Source organism: Eutrema salsugineum, unplaced genomic scaffold (assembly GCF_000478725.1).
Source record: "Eutrema salsugineum unplaced genomic scaffold, Eutsalg1_0 scaffold_21, whole genome shotgun sequence".
Taxonomy (NCBI): domain Eukaryota; kingdom Viridiplantae; phylum Streptophyta; class Magnoliopsida; order Brassicales; family Brassicaceae; genus Eutrema; species Eutrema salsugineum.
Window position 1 is genome coordinate 791433 of NW_006256821.1, and position 19316 is coordinate 810748.

Below are 19316 nucleotides of genomic sequence, written 5' to 3' on the forward strand. Positions count from 1 at the left end.
GGTTCCTCATACTCTCCAACAAAATGCATTGGCTTCTGAGTGGTGAATTTCAGCTTGTCCAATTCACTCCTCAACTCCTTAACTTCTCTGGTGAGCCTCTGTTATGAGCTTGAACCTTCAGACCTATTTGATCTGTCATAGTCTTCACCATAAGTGTCATTGCTCAATGCTAAGTTCTCTACTAGCTCTAAAGCAGCATGTATCTCTTTACCCAGAAAGTTCCCATTGGAAGCAGTATCCAGCTGGTTTCTAATCTTGGGAAGAGCTCCCCTATACAGTGTGCTGAGAAGAGAAGCCTCACTAAACCCATGGTGTGGGCATTGGTTTGTGTAGCTCCTGAATCTCTCATATGCTTCACCAAAACTTTCATTGCTGTGCTGAGTGAAGCTAGAGATTTGGTTCCTCAGTTTTGCAGTTCTTGAGGTGGAGAAGAACTTAGATAAGAAGGCTTGCTTGCATTGCTCCCAGGTTTGAATGGAGCCTCTTGGAAGATTCTTCTCCCATTGATGAGCTTTATCACCAAGACTGAATGGAAATAGTCTTAGCTTGAAGCTGTCTTCTGAAACTCCATTTATCTTGGTCAGATCACACACCTTATCAAACTGGTCCAAGTGTTCCAAGGGATCTTCCATTGCTAACCCATGGAATCTTGAGTTCTGGACCATATTCAGCAATGATGCTTTCACTTCAAAGTTGTTGTTTTGCACAGGTGGTGCCTGAATACCAGCTCCATACTGATGAGCATTGGCCCTGTCATTCTCTCCAACATAGACTTGGGGTTGCTCATATCTTCTTTGCTGTGGTTGGAAAGGGTGGGGTTGGTGGTGCACCTGGTGTCCTTGCTGAACATTGGCCTGATGCCTTTGTTGATGAGCTTGAGCTTGTCCTTGGTGGACATAAGCTTGTTGATGGTGCACCTGTTCCTGATGAACATTACCCTGATGAAGCCCTTGACCAACTCCATTACCAGCTCTATTACCCTGAGCCTGTTGCTCTTGAACTGGTTGTTCTATATCTACGACGTGAGCTCCTTGTTCTGCCATCTCAGTCTGATCAATTTGTCTACCACGTCTGTCTCTTCTCCTCCTTGGTACCAAAAGGTTGATGTTGTCGTTTAGAGGAAAAGGAGGACCACAGCTTCTTGATCTAGACCTGGTGTTCATACACCTGAAATCACAAACAGAACTTGAAAGGAATCAGTAAAAACAAGAAAGTAAGCACTTGATCTCAAGAACAGATCAGAGCTTAATGCTAATCAAGCCACAATTTGGCAACGGCGCCAATTGATAGACAAGACTTTTTAGGGTCTCAGGGCTATCAATCCCCTTGTCAATGTAGCACAAAGAGGTTTATCAATCCAGATGTGGTGTTAGACACTAAGCTATATGATCAAGTTCTTAATTCAAGCAAACAAGAGTGGGTCTTGATTAATCTAGAGACAACTATAAACATAAACAGGATTAAAGACTAATGACAATGACAAATGGTGTGAATAAGATATGATGGAGGTATGAGATTCTAGACATGATAGATGGTTAGGGTGCTTTGGTGTTAAACTAGGAATGCTAATGACAATGATGAGACATGATTCAAGTGATTAAGAACTCTAATCTATGTTAATCCTCTCATGAAGGTATTAACCCCTATACTAATCCATTTTCAAACCAAATTCCCATTTGTGAAATATGAATCAATATGCATTAATAAACAGTTCTCAATGATCATTCAAGCATTTAACAAATCATTCCCATGATGAAAAATTACTTAAACCTCTAACACAACTCTTTCAGGAATTTCATCAAACACTTTTGGTGCATGAAATTCCCAGAATCTAGATCTCAAGTGATTATCAAGGATCTAGCATAGAGAATAGTTGTTTAGAGAAATGAACTAATGAATCTAGCCCTAAACACTCCTAATCTAACACTTTAGCACCCTAACCTACACATCTAGAACCTCATTAAGGTAACTACTCACTAATCATGATCAACACACTAGATCCTTTGCAAGATGTGTTGTTAATCATGATTAGAAGTTGATTTTGATGAATAGAAATGATGAACAAGATGGAAAGAAACTGCAAATCGATTTAAAAACTCTAAAACAAAGTGTATTAAGTGGTTTTTCACAAAGGGGGGAAAAAAAAACTAAAAGTAGATTAAGTCCCTTCACAAATTAGGTCTAAAAACCTTATAAAGGAAGCTTGGGCGAACCGGGTCAACCCGGAACAAACCGGGTACTGACCCGGCCTTGATGGGCAAAGAAGGGTTTGCCACGGTCTGGTGTGTCCTTGGTGTGACCGTGGCATTCCTGACCGTGTCAAAGACTTCATTGTGTTCTTGGTTCATTTTGATGCCACGGTCTGATTAAGCTTCATCTGGGACTCGTGGCAAGTTAACCGTGTCAAACGCCGAAGATATGTAAAGGTTGCCACGGTCAAACCCCCAGACCGTGGCATTCAGACCGTGCCAAAACCCGCATGTATGTGAAGTCCTTCCCAGCCAAGTATATGCTTGCCACGGCCAAGTCTCAGGCCATGGCATTGAGATCGTGTCAAAAGTCGAAACTGTGTAGAAGTTATCTCCAGCCACTTGTTCATTTGCCACGGTCAAGTCCCAGACCGTGGCATTAAGCTCGTGCTAATCGCCGAAGGTTGCAAGATGTTGCCACGGCCAAGCCTCACACCGTGGCATTTATATCGTGTCATTGGCCGAGGGTGCACAAAAGTTGCCACGGCCAAGTGTGGACCGTGGCATTGAAATCGCGGCATGTTTAACTTAGTCATCCTGGGCTGTCTGGACCATCTCGCATTCCGGAGAGTGTAACTTCCTGGAGACCTGTCCGAATTGAGTAATTCCGGTTTCAGAAGACGGAGGACTCATTTATCTCCAACTTTGATGAAGGAAGTTTCAGTGCTTGGGAAGTGTAAGGTTTCCTGGAGGGCACATCTTTGAAGCGCATTTACACGACCAGAGGGAGGCGCCTAGACATGTGTCCATTCCGGAGACCGTATCTTTCTGCTCAAAGCTCCGAATTGACTGATCTTGGATGTTCTGGAAAGAAGACTCAAATGTCTCTGATTCTCATGAAGGCCCCGGAAACTGAATCGGCCTGGAAGTGCACCGTCCTTCGCATCCTTCAAGACTGATCTGCTCGGTCCGGAATACCTGCGAGACAGGGGTTCCTTCCGACTAGCTTATCTCTCTGCTCACGCGTCCGAATTCCACGATTCTACTTGCTATGAGACCATGCTCCAATGCTCTCCAACTTCTATGAAGGACCCGCCGTCTGAATCGGACCGGAAGGCTCCCCGGACAGGCGATTTCTGAGACTCGTTCAAACCCGGAGATTTTGGCCGATACACTTCGTTCGCGGTACATGGAAATGGCCGGTAAAGCTTCCCGCGGTACATGAAAATGGCCGGTGAAACCTTCCTGGCCAGCGAGAATGGCCGAAAATCTCCCAAGACCTAATTTTTCCACTTTTTCACTCTTTGCTCACCATTCCACCTCCTGGATTCATCTTTTCAGCTCCATATTCACCTGATAGACACTCAAAACATGCAAAGACTCATTGGGACCTAATGCATCTCCTAAGTTCTAAAACAAACCCTAAGGACCTAAAATGCATGAAATAAAACATGATTTGGAATGATTTATGCAACCTAAATGATGCAAATTATGAACATATCAGAACCCCACGTCTTTCTTGATTACTTCGGTTAAGGGCGCGGCTATGGTGCTGAAATCACGAACAAAACGCCTGTAGAATCCTGCTAAACCATGGAAACTTCGGACTTCTCCAATATTCTTGGGGGTTGGCCACTCCTTGATAGCTTTTATCTTCTCTTCATCTACTTTAACTCCTCCTGCACTTACTACAAAGCCTAAGAAAACAATTTCGTTAGTGCAGAATGAACATTTAGATAAATTAGCAAAGAGAGATTGAGAGCGAAGAACATCAAGAACCGATCTGATGTGGTCTAGATGCTCTTCCAAACCTTTACTGTAGATAAGGATGTCGTCGAAATAAACAACTACGAACACGCCAATGAATGGTCTCAGGGCATGGTTCATTAGTCTCATGAAGGTGCTGGGAGCATTGGTGAGACCAAACGGCATAACTAGCCACTCGTAGAGTCCTTGCTTTGTCTTGAACGCCGTCTTCCATTCATCCCCTTCCTTCATTCTGATCTGATGATACCCACTCTTCAAGTCTATCTTAGAGAAGATTGTCGATCCACAGAGCTCATCCAGCATATCGTCTAGTCTTGGAATCGGATGCCTATACTTCACAGTGATGTTGTTGATAGCTCGGCAGTCTACACACATCCTCCAGGAACCATCTTTCTTTGGCACCAACAGAACTGGAACCGCACATGGACTCAAGCTTTCTCGGATATGTCCCTTGCTCATCAGCTCTTCCACTTGCTTCTGCAGCTCCTTAGTCTCTACAGGATTGGTTCGGTATGCCGGCCTGTTAGGTAAGGCTGACCCTGGTACCAAGTCAATCTGATGCTCTATCCCGCGAATTGGAGGTAGCCCTGGTGGAATTTCTACTGGAAAAACGTCCTTGTATTCCTGCAAAATCTCAAACATAGCACTAGGAAGCTCCTGTGAAGGGTTAGTACTAACAAGGGATTCCTTGTACACAAACATAAAAGTAGTCATTTCAGGATCAAAGAGTTTAGAAAATTCACTGTGGTTTATGTAGAGGCTGTTGGCGACTTTCTCCTTCTCCTTGAGCTTCATCTGGATCTGATCCTGGTAAATCTCGGTAGGCGTGAGAGGTAGGAGGGTAATTTTGCGACCTTTGAATTCGAATGAGTGCTTGTTGGTATAACCGTCGTGTATCACCCTACGATCTGATTGCCACGGTCTGCCTAGCAACACATGACTCGAACCCATGGGAATAACATCACATAGAATCTCATCTTCATACTTCCCAATAGATAGAGAAACCATCACTTGCTGAGATACGGTCAAGGCTCCACTGTCATTCAACCACTGAAGCTTATACGGCCTTGGATGAGGAATAGTCTTGAGCTGGAGCTTCTTAACCATCTCTTCGCTTGCAGCAGTAAAACTTCCTCCATCTATGATCAGGCTACAAACTTTTCCTTGAATGAAGCATCTCGTATGAAACAGGTTCTCTCGCTGACAAGTCTCTTCAGGTTGACTCTGAACACTCAAAGTCCTTCTGGCAACCAGCATCTCGCCCACGGCAGCAGCTTCTTCCTCTTCCTCTATTTCATATTCGGCCTCTGAATCCTCTTGAGGAACTATCTCTCCTCCCTCTTGTAACAAGAAAACCTTCTTGTTTGGGCAATCTCGAGAGTAATGTCCCATTCCTTGACATTTGAAACACCTCACATTGCTGATAGAAGTACCACTTCTTGGTTTGAACTCAGCTTTAGCTTCTTCTTTAAGTCCAGTGGAGGGTGGTTTGATGTCTCTGGAGTAAGCTGGCTTGCTGATCTCCTTAGGCTTCGGCACACTAGGCGTAAATGTGGACTTGAAATTTCGCCTCTTGACTTGAGATTCCACCAATTCAGCCTTATGCACCATCTCTTGTATACCTGTGAAATCCTGAAGTTCCACCTTGTCTTGAATTTCTCGGTTAAGTCCTCCAAGAAATCTCGACATTACCATCTCTTCGCCTTCTCGTAAATCTGCACGAATGAGCAAAGTTTCCAATTCCTGATAATACTCTCGAACAGACTTCGTACCTTGGACGAGGCGCCTAAGTTTGTTGAGTATCTCGCGCTGATGATGGGCTGGAACGAACCGCTTCCTCATCTGTATAACAAGCTGATCCCAAGTAGTAATCGGAAGTTCCCACAGGCGATTTCTGGTGACTCCCAACTGCTCCCACCATAGAAGCGCATACCCATGAAATTCTGAAACTGCAATCTTCACCTTGTTGAGCTCATAAGTTCCTTGGACCAGAAAATTAGACTCCATCTTCCTTTCCCAATCTAGATAAGCTTCGGGATCATTGGTTCCATGGAAAGGAGGATACTGGATTTTGATATGACGCAGCTGCTGACGTAGAGGATCATAATCTCGACCATGTCCTCGGCCTCGATCTCGTCTCACAGTTTCTCTGCTATGATCAGAAGCTTCGTCCTCCTCACAGTATTCTGGATCGGATTCCAGGGTAACTCGATGCCCAGCAATATATTCCTCTCGGCGGTGCTGACGATCTACCCTTGGGCCATCTCGTTCTGCACCAGTAGGATTCCTCCTCGGATTAAACGTAGTCTCTCTGCCCCCAATCTGGCTTCGACTGGACTTAGCTTTAGTCCTGGCTTCGGAAGGTGTTGGGTGGCGTGGAAGTTTCCGGGAAGATCCTATGTGCCCTTTACCCTTTGCTAAGCGCATTGCTTCCGAAGGAGTTGGAGTTTGAGACGACTCTTCTCCACTTGCACTGAGATCTTTGAGCAGATCATTCATCTTCGTCTCGAACTTGTCATTGAGTTGTTCGATTTGTTGTGTGAGCTGAGTTGCTATGGCGTGATTCGCTTCTTTAATTTGTTGAGACATTGCTCGGTTCAGAGCTTCCATCGTCTCAGCCGAAAGCTCCATGGTACCTGAAAAATTTTAAAAAAAACTCGCAGTAACTTGTTCTAGAAGAAATCACAAAAACAGCAAAACTAAACTCATCATAAAAAAAAATTAAACGATCCCCACGAAATCTAAAAACAAACTTAACGAAACTAATGAAATTTAACGAAATTTTTTTTTTTTTTTTTTTTTAAATTTAACTAACGAAAATACAAGACTCTCTTATCAAATCTAAACGAAACAGCCGAAAAATACAAAGATTTTAGGCCTAAACGCAAATGACAACTCGAAGACTCCTAACGAATGCGAAACACAAAGACTATCAAAACCCTAGACACGATACGAAACAATGAAACTAAAACTACCAAATTTCGGACACCACACGACAATGGATAAGCAGCAAAGACCAGATCGATGCAACCTAACGACGATATAGAAGTGATGCAGCGAAACAAACTAAAACGAACACGATCTAACAAATATCAAAACAAAACGAATGATACGATTCGATAACTCTTAACAAACCTAACGAAAACGATAACGAAACAAACCCTAGACACGAAACAATAAGAATCGACCTAATCAAGAATTCAAACGATGAAAGCAGAGATCGACACCAGCTAATCTAGGTTTAGAATCGAAAATTTCAAAGCACAGAGATTAGGGTTAGAGTTCGCTCAGCCTTTGGTTCAGAGTTGGCTCTGATACCACGTGATACGATCCTAGGTGATCAACTCTGAAGCAAGAGGCAATAGATGTGGCGATGTGGTGGATGGGATGCAGCGATGATGCGATGGAGTGGTGATGGTGGCTGGTTGCGTGACTCGATGGGATGGTGAAGGTGGTTGCAGCGGCCGGATCAATGATTTGTGATGGTGCGAAGATCGATTGATAGTGTGGTGGTAGTGTGATAATCGAATTGATGATGATGAAGGATAGAAGAATCTCTTGTAAACAGATTAGTTTTAAGAGATTCGAATTTCAGAGTTTTTAGTTCTCAGAAATCAAAGAGAGAAGAACACGTTAAAAGTTTGATCAAAATTCTTCACTGAATATGACATAGGCGATTTTCTCTCTTAAATAGACTTAGAGAGAAATCGCAGCCCTAAGAAACAAACTACATGAAGTCTGAAATAAAAACAACAAGAAGTTTGATTTAAAAAAATAAAACAGCGTGGCGTCCCTAAATTCCTAAGTGGTGCGCCAAAATACTAAGTGCACAAGTCATTGTGACTTTGCACATTATTACCCATTAGTAACAACTTCTAAGTAACTCGACGTATCAATGATTTCTGCCTCGTTAAAAACCTTGGAGAAGAACCTCCTTGCCTTCCAAAATCTTCACCAAGGAAAAGAGTACAGAATCATCACCTAAGTTACCTAGTCATTGTTACTGGGTTCTTCATTCTTCAAGATAGAGATGTTGAAGATGTGAGCTCCAGCCTCCTGGTGATCGCTGTCCTCTGTGGCAATGAGTGCGTGAGCCTCCTTAGCCATCTCTCTAGCTCTGGAACCAGTGATCCTGCCAGCTACCTCTGGTTCCTCCTCCTCTGAGCTCGTCACGATCATATCATTGATAGACAAGACTTTTTAAGGTCTCAGGGCTATCAATCCCCTTGTCAAAGTAGCACAAAGAGGTTAATCAATCCAAGAATGTGGTGATAGACACTAAGATATATGATCAAGTTCTTAATTCAAGCAAACAAGAGTGGGTTTTGGTTAACTAATGACAACTAACAAACTTAAACAGGTTTAAAGACTAATGACAATGACTAATCAAGAACTAAGCAATGACAAATGATGTGAATATGATATGATGGAGGCATGAGATTCTAGACATGATAGTTGGTTTGGGTGCTTTGGTGCTAAACTAGAAATGCTAATGACAATGATGAGACATGATTCAAATGATTAAGAACTCAAATCTAGGTTAATCCTCTCATGAAGGTATTAACCCCTATACTAATCCATTTTCAAACCAAATTCCCATTTGTGAAACATGAATCAATATGCATTAACAAACAGCTCTTAATGATCATTCAAGCAAATAACAATACATCATCATGCAGAAAAATGCTTAAACCTCTAATACAGCTCTTTCAGGAATTTCATCAAACACTTTTGGTGCATGAAATTCCCAGAATCTAGATCTCAAGTGATTATCAAGGATCTAGCATAGAGAACAGCTGTTTAGAGAGATGAATCAATGAATCTAGCCCTAAGCACTCCTAATCTAACACTTTAGCACCCTACCTACACATCTAGAACCTCATTAGGGTGACTACTCACTAATCACTAATCTCTCTTAAACCTTTGCAAGTTGAGAAGATTAGCATGATTAATGATGAGAAATGGAGATGGAGATGATAGATTCAAAAGAAAACAGCTTTAAACACCCAGATCTCTTTAAACTCTCTTCATTCAACACTCAAATATAGATATTTCTCTTCTTAATGGAGTCTTTCACAAAAGAGGCAAGAGACAAATGAAATAAAACTTAATCCTCTCCCAAAAAACCCTAAAAAGTATTTATACTTCCTTAAAAACGAACCGGGTCAGCCCGGAACAAACCGGGTCCTGACCCGGCTTTAATGGATAAAGTGGGAATTACTGCGGGTCGGTCCAGTATATCCCAGGTCGCACACCTAAGTCGCAGTAGATGAAGACTTGTCTTGTGAAGCCTGAATCGCCTTGTCTTAGCCGCACGCCTAAGTAGGAGTGTTTTGCGAGTGTTGCTGCGGCTTGGTCTCCTTCCTCTCCAACTCGCAGGGCTAAGGCGGTTTCTGGGGAATGTACAAACTGTGCGGGTTGGTCTCTATTGCACCTAGGTCGCAGGCTCAAGTCGGAGTGATTTGCGAGTGATCGTGCGGCATAGTTCCAGGCGCGGCTAACTCGCATGCCTAAGTCGCACGATTGTGGACTTAGCATTTCTCTTGCTCTTGAGCTTCAGACCTCTTCCAGTGATAGTTCACCCGCACATATCAACTCGCAGCATCAGCATTCAGGCGTTCATCTTCAGGCCTGCGGGTTAACCAAGTCGCAAGACCATCTCGCAGCATCCAGAGCAGCTTAGACCACTTCGCATTCCGGAGAGTGTAACTCCTATGAGACTTGTCCGAATTGAATGATTTTGGTTGCAGAAGACAGAGGACTCATTTATCTCCAACTTTGGTGAAGGAAGCTTCGGTGCTTGGGAAGTGTAAGGCTTCCTGGAGGGCACATCTTTGCAGTGCATGTACACGACCAGAGAGAGGCGTCTAGAGATGTGTCCATTCCGGAGACCATATCTTTGTGCTCATAGATTCGAATTGAATGCTCTTGGACGTTCTGGAAAGAAGACTCAAATGTCTCTGATTCTCATGAAGGACCCGGAAACTGAATCGGCCTGGAAGTGCACCGTCCTTCGCATCCTTCAGAACTGATCTGCTCGGTCCGGAATACCTGCGAGATAGGGGCTCCTTCCGACGAGCTTAACTCTCTGCTCACGCGTCCGAATTCCACGATTCCACTTGCTATGAGACCGTGATCCAATGCTCTCCAACTTCTATGAAGCACCCGCCATCTGAATCGGATCGGAAAGTTCCCCGGACAGGCGATTTCTGAGACATGTTTGCACCCGGAGATTTTGGCCGATACACTTCACTCGCGGTACGTGTTTTGGTCGACAAAGTCCACCCGCGTACGTGAAAATGGTCGACAAAACCTTCCTGGCCAGCGAGAATGGCCGATAACCTCCATAGACCCAAGTTTTCCACTTTTTCAAGCTTTGCTCACCATTCCACCTCCTGGATTCGTCTTTTCAGCTCCATATTCACCTGATAGACACTCAAAACATGCAAAGACTCATTGGGACCTAATGCATCTCCTAAGTTCTAAAACAAACCCTAAGGACCTAAAATGCATGAAATAAAACATGATTTGGAATGATTTATGCAACCTAAATGGTGCAAATTATGAACGTATCAACTCCCCCACACTTGTCCTTTGCTTGTCCTCAAGCAAAAAGAGCAAATGAGAGAAAGAGGTTGTATGCAATGGGAGTTCACATTTTCTTTTTGAGAGAAGTGATCACAATGAGAACTCAAGTTCATGCTCAATTATGCAATGCAAAGTCATACTCAGATATATATCAACTCAGCAAGGAATCTCCACAAGTTCTTCTCTCTCTCAACTCTTTCACATTCATTAAGCTTTTATCAGGTGGATCTCATGATGCAAGGTTTAAACAAGCTGGCTTGGCTAGGGAGAGGCTATGAGATTAAAACGATCTCATCAGTGTTCAAGTGGGTTAAATGCAGCAAAGGGATCTCTCTATGAATGATCAAACTTTGGCAGAATGCTAAAGGTAAAAAGCAACCTATGCATACAAGGGCAAAGACTCACCACACCCCACCCTCTACTCAAAGCTTCCTCACTTGCTCAAAAATCCTCACTTTTCACTCTCATTTTCCTCTCACTAGGGGATTCACTTTTCACTTTTCCTCACAAGTCTTGGAACTCAAACTTTACACAGCTCTTTTTCTTTTACAACTTCTAGCCTCTTCTTTCTTTCTTAACAAAACATTTGAGCCTTTGGCTTCTTTTCTTCCTTTTTTACTTAGAGCTCACTCTCTCAAAACACCAAGACTGATTCACTCTCTCTTTTCCAAAAGGTCTAAACCAGAGCTCACTCTCTCAAAACACTTTCACTCTCTCTTTTCCACTCATCTCACCTTTTTCCACTCACCAAAAGGTCTTTTCCCCCACACTTATTCCTTGCCAAAACTCTCAGTTCCTTGATGTTGGAACACAGCACTCAATGAGACCTGCCCTTGTCGCTCTAAACCTAACACTTTCTGCTAAGTTTGATCCAAGGTGGCCTTTCAATTCACACACAAACATTGGCTTAAAAGAAGGATGGGTTCAAGGTATGGGAACTGATCCATGATGTGGATTCAGCTACTTGAGCTAAGGAAAAGAGTGGTGAAAACTGTGGTTCTAGCTCAAGTATGTATATTGGTATCCACAAGCTTTTTCAAACAATGCATCACAAGATATTTTCAAGTCAGGTTCAAGGTTCCCACTTAATTAGAGTTGAGTTCAATTCAAACTTGCTTCTCAGATTCAAATCATTTCAGACTTTGCAAGCACAGAAAAAGATTCACAAGCATATTCAATTCAAGTTCTCAAAGTGATGTACTCTCTAGAAAACCTATCATTACTCCTTGCAAGATGCAACCTACATGCAAATGCAATCTAGACTCAATCCTAAAAATGAGAATGCAACTATATGATCAATTTTTGTGTAAAATTTTCAGATTTTTCCATTTTTTTGGTTTTTGTATGCACTTAGATGAATATGCAACTAGAATGTGACTCAAGACTCAAAGTGTAAAATAAGAAAATAGAAAACATGATTAGTAAAGGATAAAACTCCTCCCCCACACTTAGATAACACAGTCCCTTGTGTTATAAAAGTATGAGAAAGAAGTGAAACCAAAGCAAACAGGCAAAATGCAAAAGAAAAAGAAAATCTACATGCTATTTACAAGGTTTTGAGTGGTACCTAGTGGCTGTTGAAATCGGACCCCAATGAGTAGGAGGGGTTCGATGTGTGGCCTGACGGTGTTTCCCAAGAATGGTGGCTGGCCTCATCAGTCCCGTCGTCAAGATCTACCCAAGTGGTTCCATATGTGACCAAGGCTGTGCAGTTCATGGAACTCTCCCCAACTTCCTCTCTGTTCCTTGGTGAAACCGGTGCTGGAGCCCCACCTTTGCAAGGGTTTTCAAGCTTCTTGATCCTCTTCTTCATCTCCTTGATGCAGTTGGCCATCTTGTGGATGGTTTTGTCTTGGTACTTGCACCATTGTTGGAGAATACCAATCTTCTGTTGAGCTCTGAACCCTGAAGTGCCTGGTTCCTCCCAGTTGTAATCATCAAAGTGATATCTGTTTCCACCAAAACGTTTTTGAGGTGGAGGCAGATCAGCATCTTGAGCACCAGCTGCACTTGTGGGAGCATCTTCAGCGGTTGCTTTCTTTCCCTTGGAGGCTTCTTCTCTGCAAGCTTGCCTGTATGTGAGGATTGGTGGATCAGTTTGGACATTGTACAGCTCTTCCTTCAGCAAGAAGAAGTGAATGTTCCTTTTAACTTGGACTGTGGTGATGGAGGGATTGGGTAGGAGAACTTGGGCTGGCTCACTGATGAGTGTCTTGAAGTTGTAGACTACCTTGGTACCCACTCTTCCTTGGAGAAAGCCAATCCTACACAAATGTGCTTCATTAATCAGATCAAACTTTGCCTTGTTCTCCTTGAATCTGTACCCCATTGCTTTCAAGATCTTTGTTACCACCCATCCATGGGTCAGCTTTGCACCTTGCTTTGTAGAACCCCACATGCACTTTTTGTAGAACATCAAAGACCTTGCTAATTGAGATGCAAGGCAAAGTGGGTATTCATACCCTTCATAGGGTTCCCCATCTTCATGTCTTGGCATCAGCGGTCTCAGCCCTACACCAAGAAGCATCAGATCTCCCTTGTGAACTCTTCCAACATCAATCTTGAAGTAAAAGCTGTGAGAGAGAATCTTGTGTACATATCTCAGAACTGGGTTCCTTATCCAAGAGGCCTTTGCTGTTCCAGCTGTGTACTTCCCAGAAGCAATTGATCTCCATAGAAGTTGGATCTCATCTTTTCTGAGATTGACCTGGTTAGAGAGAAGTTCATTTCTAGGTGCTGAAAACCCAAAAATCTTATTCAATTCTCTGAATGACACTGAATACTCCTTCCCTTTCACAGTATACTCCACATGTCCAAGTCCATCTCCTTGAATGATTCTTGAATCCCTTGGGTAGTAAATGAAAGCTTCAAAGGAGGCCAAGAACTCTTGGGACTCTTGCTCATAAGCGATTTCTCTCATCTCCAAAAGTGACTCAACACCCATGTTCCCAAGCAAAGTCTTGACATCTTCATAGAGGCCAATCTTCTTCAGAAAGTCCAAATCAGGGAATCTCCCTTGCTGGATCTCTATCTGCTGAAACTTAGCCAGATAATCAAGTGTTTCTGGTTCAGTTTTCTTGAACTTCTTTGATCCCTCTTCAATGGTGCCTTGGGAACCACCAGCTGAGCTGCTGGAGTCACTTTCAGTCTGTTCACTCTCAGATACCACAGCCAACTGTTTCCCCTTTTTCTTGGAACCAGAAGCAACCACCAAAGCTCTTCCTTCAGGCCTTGTCCTTTTTGGCGCTGGATCACACTTTCCTTGCTTTGTGGTATTCTTTGCACCTTGACCTTTGTCTCTTGGCTTTGAAGTTCCTGAGACCAAACCTTTGCCTTTTGATGCAGGGCCCTTCTTCTTGGCCAAAGAGTTGGTTCTTTCAGTCATCTGCCAAGAGATTCTCAAAAAATATTGTTAGTACAAGGATAAGCCTCACAAAAGTCTTCAACTCCTGTTTTAAAAAAAATCGATTTCTTTCATGAATTACTTGCAACAATTTTCAAAATTCAAGAACAGGTAATTACCAACAAAGTGCTCTGTTTTCCAAGACTATCTAGCACCCTAGCATTTATAAAAATAATCCCAAGGTCTAAAACAACCTATCAAAATCGATTCCACACCTTAAAGTTCAAAAATCACCATTGAAGAATATGGAAAGAGATGAATTTTAACAGGATGATATACCTTGGGATTAAGATGCAACGAGTTCGAAATGCAATCAGGATGATGTTAACAACTCAAAAACGAGCTCAGAGCACTTTGAATCAACAATTTTGGTGGAGAAATGAGAGAGATATGGTGAATACAATGGAGAGAAATGAGAGAGAGAGTTGCAAACTCGGGTTTGTTGTGAGGATGAGAGAGTGTGCGGTAGGGTCAAGCCTTTGGACTGGTGGTCAATAGATCTATTTTGACCAGTCAAGGCTTTGACCCGTCCTTTTCTCATTGACCGGCCTCCTTTCTCTCTTTTGTGCGTCCGGGAACCGTCGGGATCGAGCCGTGTGACCGTCTCGGTGTGGAGCCGGAAATATTTTTGTGCTACCTGGTCATCCTATGTCTAACCCGCACAACCATCCCGCAGCCTTTGTTACTTAGGCATTCTGGCCGTTCCTCCTTTTGCTGCGGCTTGGAACTCATATCCCCAGCTAGCATGCCCATCTAGGAGTAAATCCCGAGTATATGTGCGGGTTGGCCTTCTTTACTCCCAGGTAGCACGCTTATCTCGCAGGTTTTGGGACTTAAACTCTTTGGCCTCCCTTCTTTTTGTGCGGCCTGGAACTCATATTCCCAGCTAGCACGCCTGAGCCGCAGGTTTTGTCACTTAAACTCCTTGGCCGTTCTCTTCATTCTGCGACCTGGCCTCCGTGTTTCTAGGTCGCACACTTAACCCGGAGTAAATTGCGAATGGGTGTGCGGCCTAGCTTCCTTTCTTTTAACCCGCAGCACCAGCTAGCACAGTTTTGGACTTAGGCGTTTTGGACCCCTCCTGTTTAGTGCGGCCTGGCCTTCGTGTTTCTAGGTCGCACGACCATCTCGGAGTGAATTGCGAATGATCGTGCGACTTAGCCTCCTTGGGTTTCAGGCCGCAGCACCAGGTCGCACAGTTTAGCACTTAGAACTCTCGGCCTTCTTCTTTCTGGTGCGGCTCAGCTTCCTTGCTTCTAGGTCGCACACTCAAGCCGGAGTAAATTCCGAATAGACGTGCGGCCTAGCTCCCTCTCTTCTGACCCGCACACCTAGGTAGCACTGAGGCGTTCTTCAAGTTTTTCAGGCTTTAAACAGTCCTCTCAGCTCTCTCACATGCTCCATTCCATTCATCACTGAGCTATGTCCTCCAAAGATCACCTAGTACCTGAGACCAACTCACAAAACCCATCAAAAAGTTCTAAAACATAAAAGAAAAGAGAAGAAATCAAAAGAACTATGTACAAAGATAAGCTTGGGGTGTCTCCCAAGAGCACTTTGTTTAAAGTCTCTAAGTTTGACTTTGAGACCTGTTTTACAGGCTGGTGGATCAAAAAGAGGGACTGTTGTAGCCTCCTCTTTCCCTTGTGAAACTAAGTAATGCTTGATTCTCTGTCCATTCACCACAAATTCCTGGCCATTCTTTCCTTCCAAGACAATGGCACCATAAGGCCTCACTTCAAGAACTTTGAAAGGTCCAGACCACCTAGACTTAAGCTTTCCTGGAAACAACTTAAGTCTGGAGTTGAAAAGCAAGACCAAATCACCATACTTGAATTCTCTCTTCAGAATCTTTTGATCATGCAGGACCTTGGTCTTCTCCTTATAGATCTTTGAGCTTTCAAAAGCTTCAAGCCTGATCTCCTCAAGTTCATGAAGTTGCATGATCCTTTTCTCTTGAGCTGTCTTGATATCAAAGTTTAGAAACTTCACAGCCCACATAGCTTTGTACTCCAACTCAACAGGAAGGTGGCAGCTCTTCCCATATAGCAAACTGAATGGTGATGTTCCAATTGGAGTTTTAAAGGCAGTCCTGTAAGCCCATAATGCATCATCTAGCCTTTTGCTCCAATCTTTTCTGCTTGAGCTAACAGTCCTCTCAAGAATGGCCTTGATCTGTCTATTGGATACTTCAACCTGGCCACTAGTTTGAGGATGATATGGAGTAGCTATCTTGTGTTTAACTCCATGCTTTCTCAATAAACCTTCCAGAGTCTTGTTCAAAAAATGGGATCCTCCATCAGAGATGACAACTCTTGGAACTCCAAACCTAGGGAAGATGATGCTCTTGAACAGCTTCACTACAACCTTGGAATCATTGGTAGGGGAAGCAATGGCCTCAACCCATTTGGACACATAGTCCACAGCAACAAGTATGTACTGATTTCCATAGGATGAAATGAAAGGTCCCATAAAGTCAATTCCCCAGCAATCAAAGATCTCAACTTCTAAAATGGGGTTTTGAGGCATCTCACTTCTCTTAGATATGTTACCATGCCTCTGACAGGCATCACATGCTGAAACTACCAACTGGGCATCCTTGAAAATTGTAGGCCACCAAAACCCACTTTTAAGAACCTTTGCCACAGTTTTGAATGCCCCCATGTGGCCTCCAAAAGCAGAACCATGACATTCTTGCAACACAGGTTGCATCTCCTCTTCAGCAAGGCACCTTCTATATAGCTGATCCTTGTTCAGAACATAGAGGTAGGGCTCATCCCAATAGTATCTCTGGACATCTCTGAAGAACTTTTTCCTCTTGTAAGCATCCAATTCAGGAGGCTCCACCCCACATGCAAGATAGTTCACTATGTCTGCAAACCAAGGCATCCTCCTTTCTTGAATGCTCTCTACTTCCTCAAACTCCAAGTAGGAATGGAGCACCATCAGAGACTCTTCAGGCAAAGCATCATCTATGGGAACTTTTTCTTCAATCCTCAGCCTTGAGAGATGGTCTGCAGCCCCATTCTCAATGCCCTTTTTATCAAGCACCTCCATATCAAACTCTTGGAGCAATAAAACCCATCTCAACAGCCTTGGCTTGGCATCTTTCTTGGTCATCAAGTACCTGAGGGCTGCATGATCAGTATACACAATGACCTTTGATCCCACTAGGTAGCTCCTGAACTTATCAAAGGCAAAAACTATTGCCAGCATTTCCTTTTCAGTTGTAGCATACTTTTCTTGGGCAGAGTCAAGTGTTCTACTGGCATAGTAGATCACATGCAGCTTCTTGTCCTTCTTCTGTCCAAGTACTGCTCCAACAGCAAAGTCAGAAGCAAAGTCAAAAGGAAGAGACCAATCTGGTGCCTGAACTATTGGTGCACTAACCAATGCCTCCTTGATCAACTTAAAGGCTTCTTCACATTCAACATCAAAGATGAAATCCACTTCCTTACACAACAGTCTTGTTAAGGGCCTGGCAATCCTTGAGAAGTCCCTTATGAATCTTCTATAAAACCCTGCATGACCCAGGAAGCTCCTTATCCCTTTAACTGAAGTGGGGGTTTGTAGATTCACCATCACTTCCACCTTTGCCTTATCAACCTCAATACCCTTTTCAGAGATCTTGTGCCCTAGGACTATCCCTTCTTGCACCATGAAATGACACTTCTCCCAGTTCAGCACCAAGTTGTGCTGCTCACATCTCTCCAACACCTGTGTCAAATTAGAGAGACAATCCGAGAAGGAGGAGCCATAGACACTAAAGTCATCCATGAACACCTCAACTTTCTCTTCAATAATGTCAGAGAAAATGTGCATCATACATCTTTGAAAAGTGGCTGGTGCATTACATAAACCGAAGGGCATTCTCCTATAAGCATAAGTGCCATAAGGGCAGGTGAATGTCGTTTTCTCTTGATCCCGGGGGTCTATGGGAATTTGGATGAACCCCGAATACCCATCGAGAAAACAAAAATAAGGATGATTAGCTAACCTTTCAAGCATTTGATCAATGAATGGTAAAGGGAAATGATCTTTTCTAGAAGCAGAATTCAATTTCCTATAGTCAATGCACATGCGATGGCCAGTTATGGTTCTTTGAGCTATGAGTTCATCCTTATCGTTTTTCACCACTGTGATCCCACCTTTCTTGGGCACAACATGAACAGGAGACACCCATCTTGAGTCAGAGATTGGGTAAATTATCCCTGCCCCAAGAAGCTTTAGTATCTCCTTCTTAACCACTTCTCTAAGGTTGGGGTTAAGTCTACGTTGGTGCTCAATAGAGGACATGGCTTGGTCCTCCAGGTGGATCCTGTGGGTGCATATATCAGGAGAGATTCCTCTAATGTCTGCCAAGGAATACCCTATGGCTCTCCTGAATTTCCTTATTTCCCTAAGTAATGCACGTTCCTCATGCTCCAGCAAGTTATCATTTATGATCACGGGAAAAGTAGAGTTCAGGCCTAAGAACGCATACCTGAGCCCTGTTGGTAGAGGCTTGAGCTCAACAGAGGGTGCATCAGCCTCATTCCAGTCCTGGTCCAAGCTGCTTTGGCTGGTGACTGATTCCTTGATAGCAAAGACTTCAGAGCCTCTTTGTTCCAGCTCCAAAAACCTTGTTTCAGGACCCAGCTCTCTTGCATTGTCCAGATACAGCTTATACCCTTCACTTGCTTCAGCCAAGAGCTCATTCTCTCCTTGTTCTTGAGTTAGAGCAGCTTGAAGAGGATCCTCAGTGTTCAGTTCCTCAAGCAACTCATCAGCCAACTGGTCCATTGTCTCCACATAGAAACATTGACCTTCAATGGTGGGTTTCTTCATCATCTCATTCACATCAAACTTGAGCCTTTCAGACCCAAGTTGAAGCTCTATTATCCCACCTCTCACATCAATAATAGCTCCTGCAGTGGCTAAGAATGGCCTGCCCAAGATGAGAAGATCTACTGGTTCCTCATCCATTTCCAGCACAACAAAATCTGTTGGAACCTCAAAACCACCTATCTTGAGAAGTAGATCTTCCAACATACCAACAGGCAATCTAACTGATTTATCTGCAAGGATAAGAGAAATCTTTGAAGGTTTGAAAACTCTAAAGCCCAGCTTCTTTGCTATGGAGAATGGCATCAAGCTGACTGATGCTCCTAGATCACAAAGACATCCAGAGAATAGAAGAGGTCCAATGGCACAAGGGAGTGTGAAGCTCCCTGGATCAGTTAACTTCCTTGGAATGGACTTCTTCTGAATGATAGCACTGCATTCATGACTTAGTACTACCATGCCTTGAAGTTCTTTTGTCTTGTTCAGAATTGCATCCTTCAAGAACTTCCCCATCTTTGGCATCATAAGAATGCATCAATGAGAGG

General features: G+C 43.4%; 1 non-coding gene across 1 annotated transcript; it reads left to right on the top strand.

The window, feature by feature from the left end:
- The first annotated feature begins 303 nt into the window (after nt 1–303).
- On the top strand, nt 304–410 carry LOC112086274. Its single transcript, XR_002899396.1, has one exon. It is a non-coding gene; the product is annotated as a small nucleolar RNA R71 (small nucleolar RNA).
- The last annotated feature ends 18906 nt before the right edge of the window (nt 411–19316 follow it).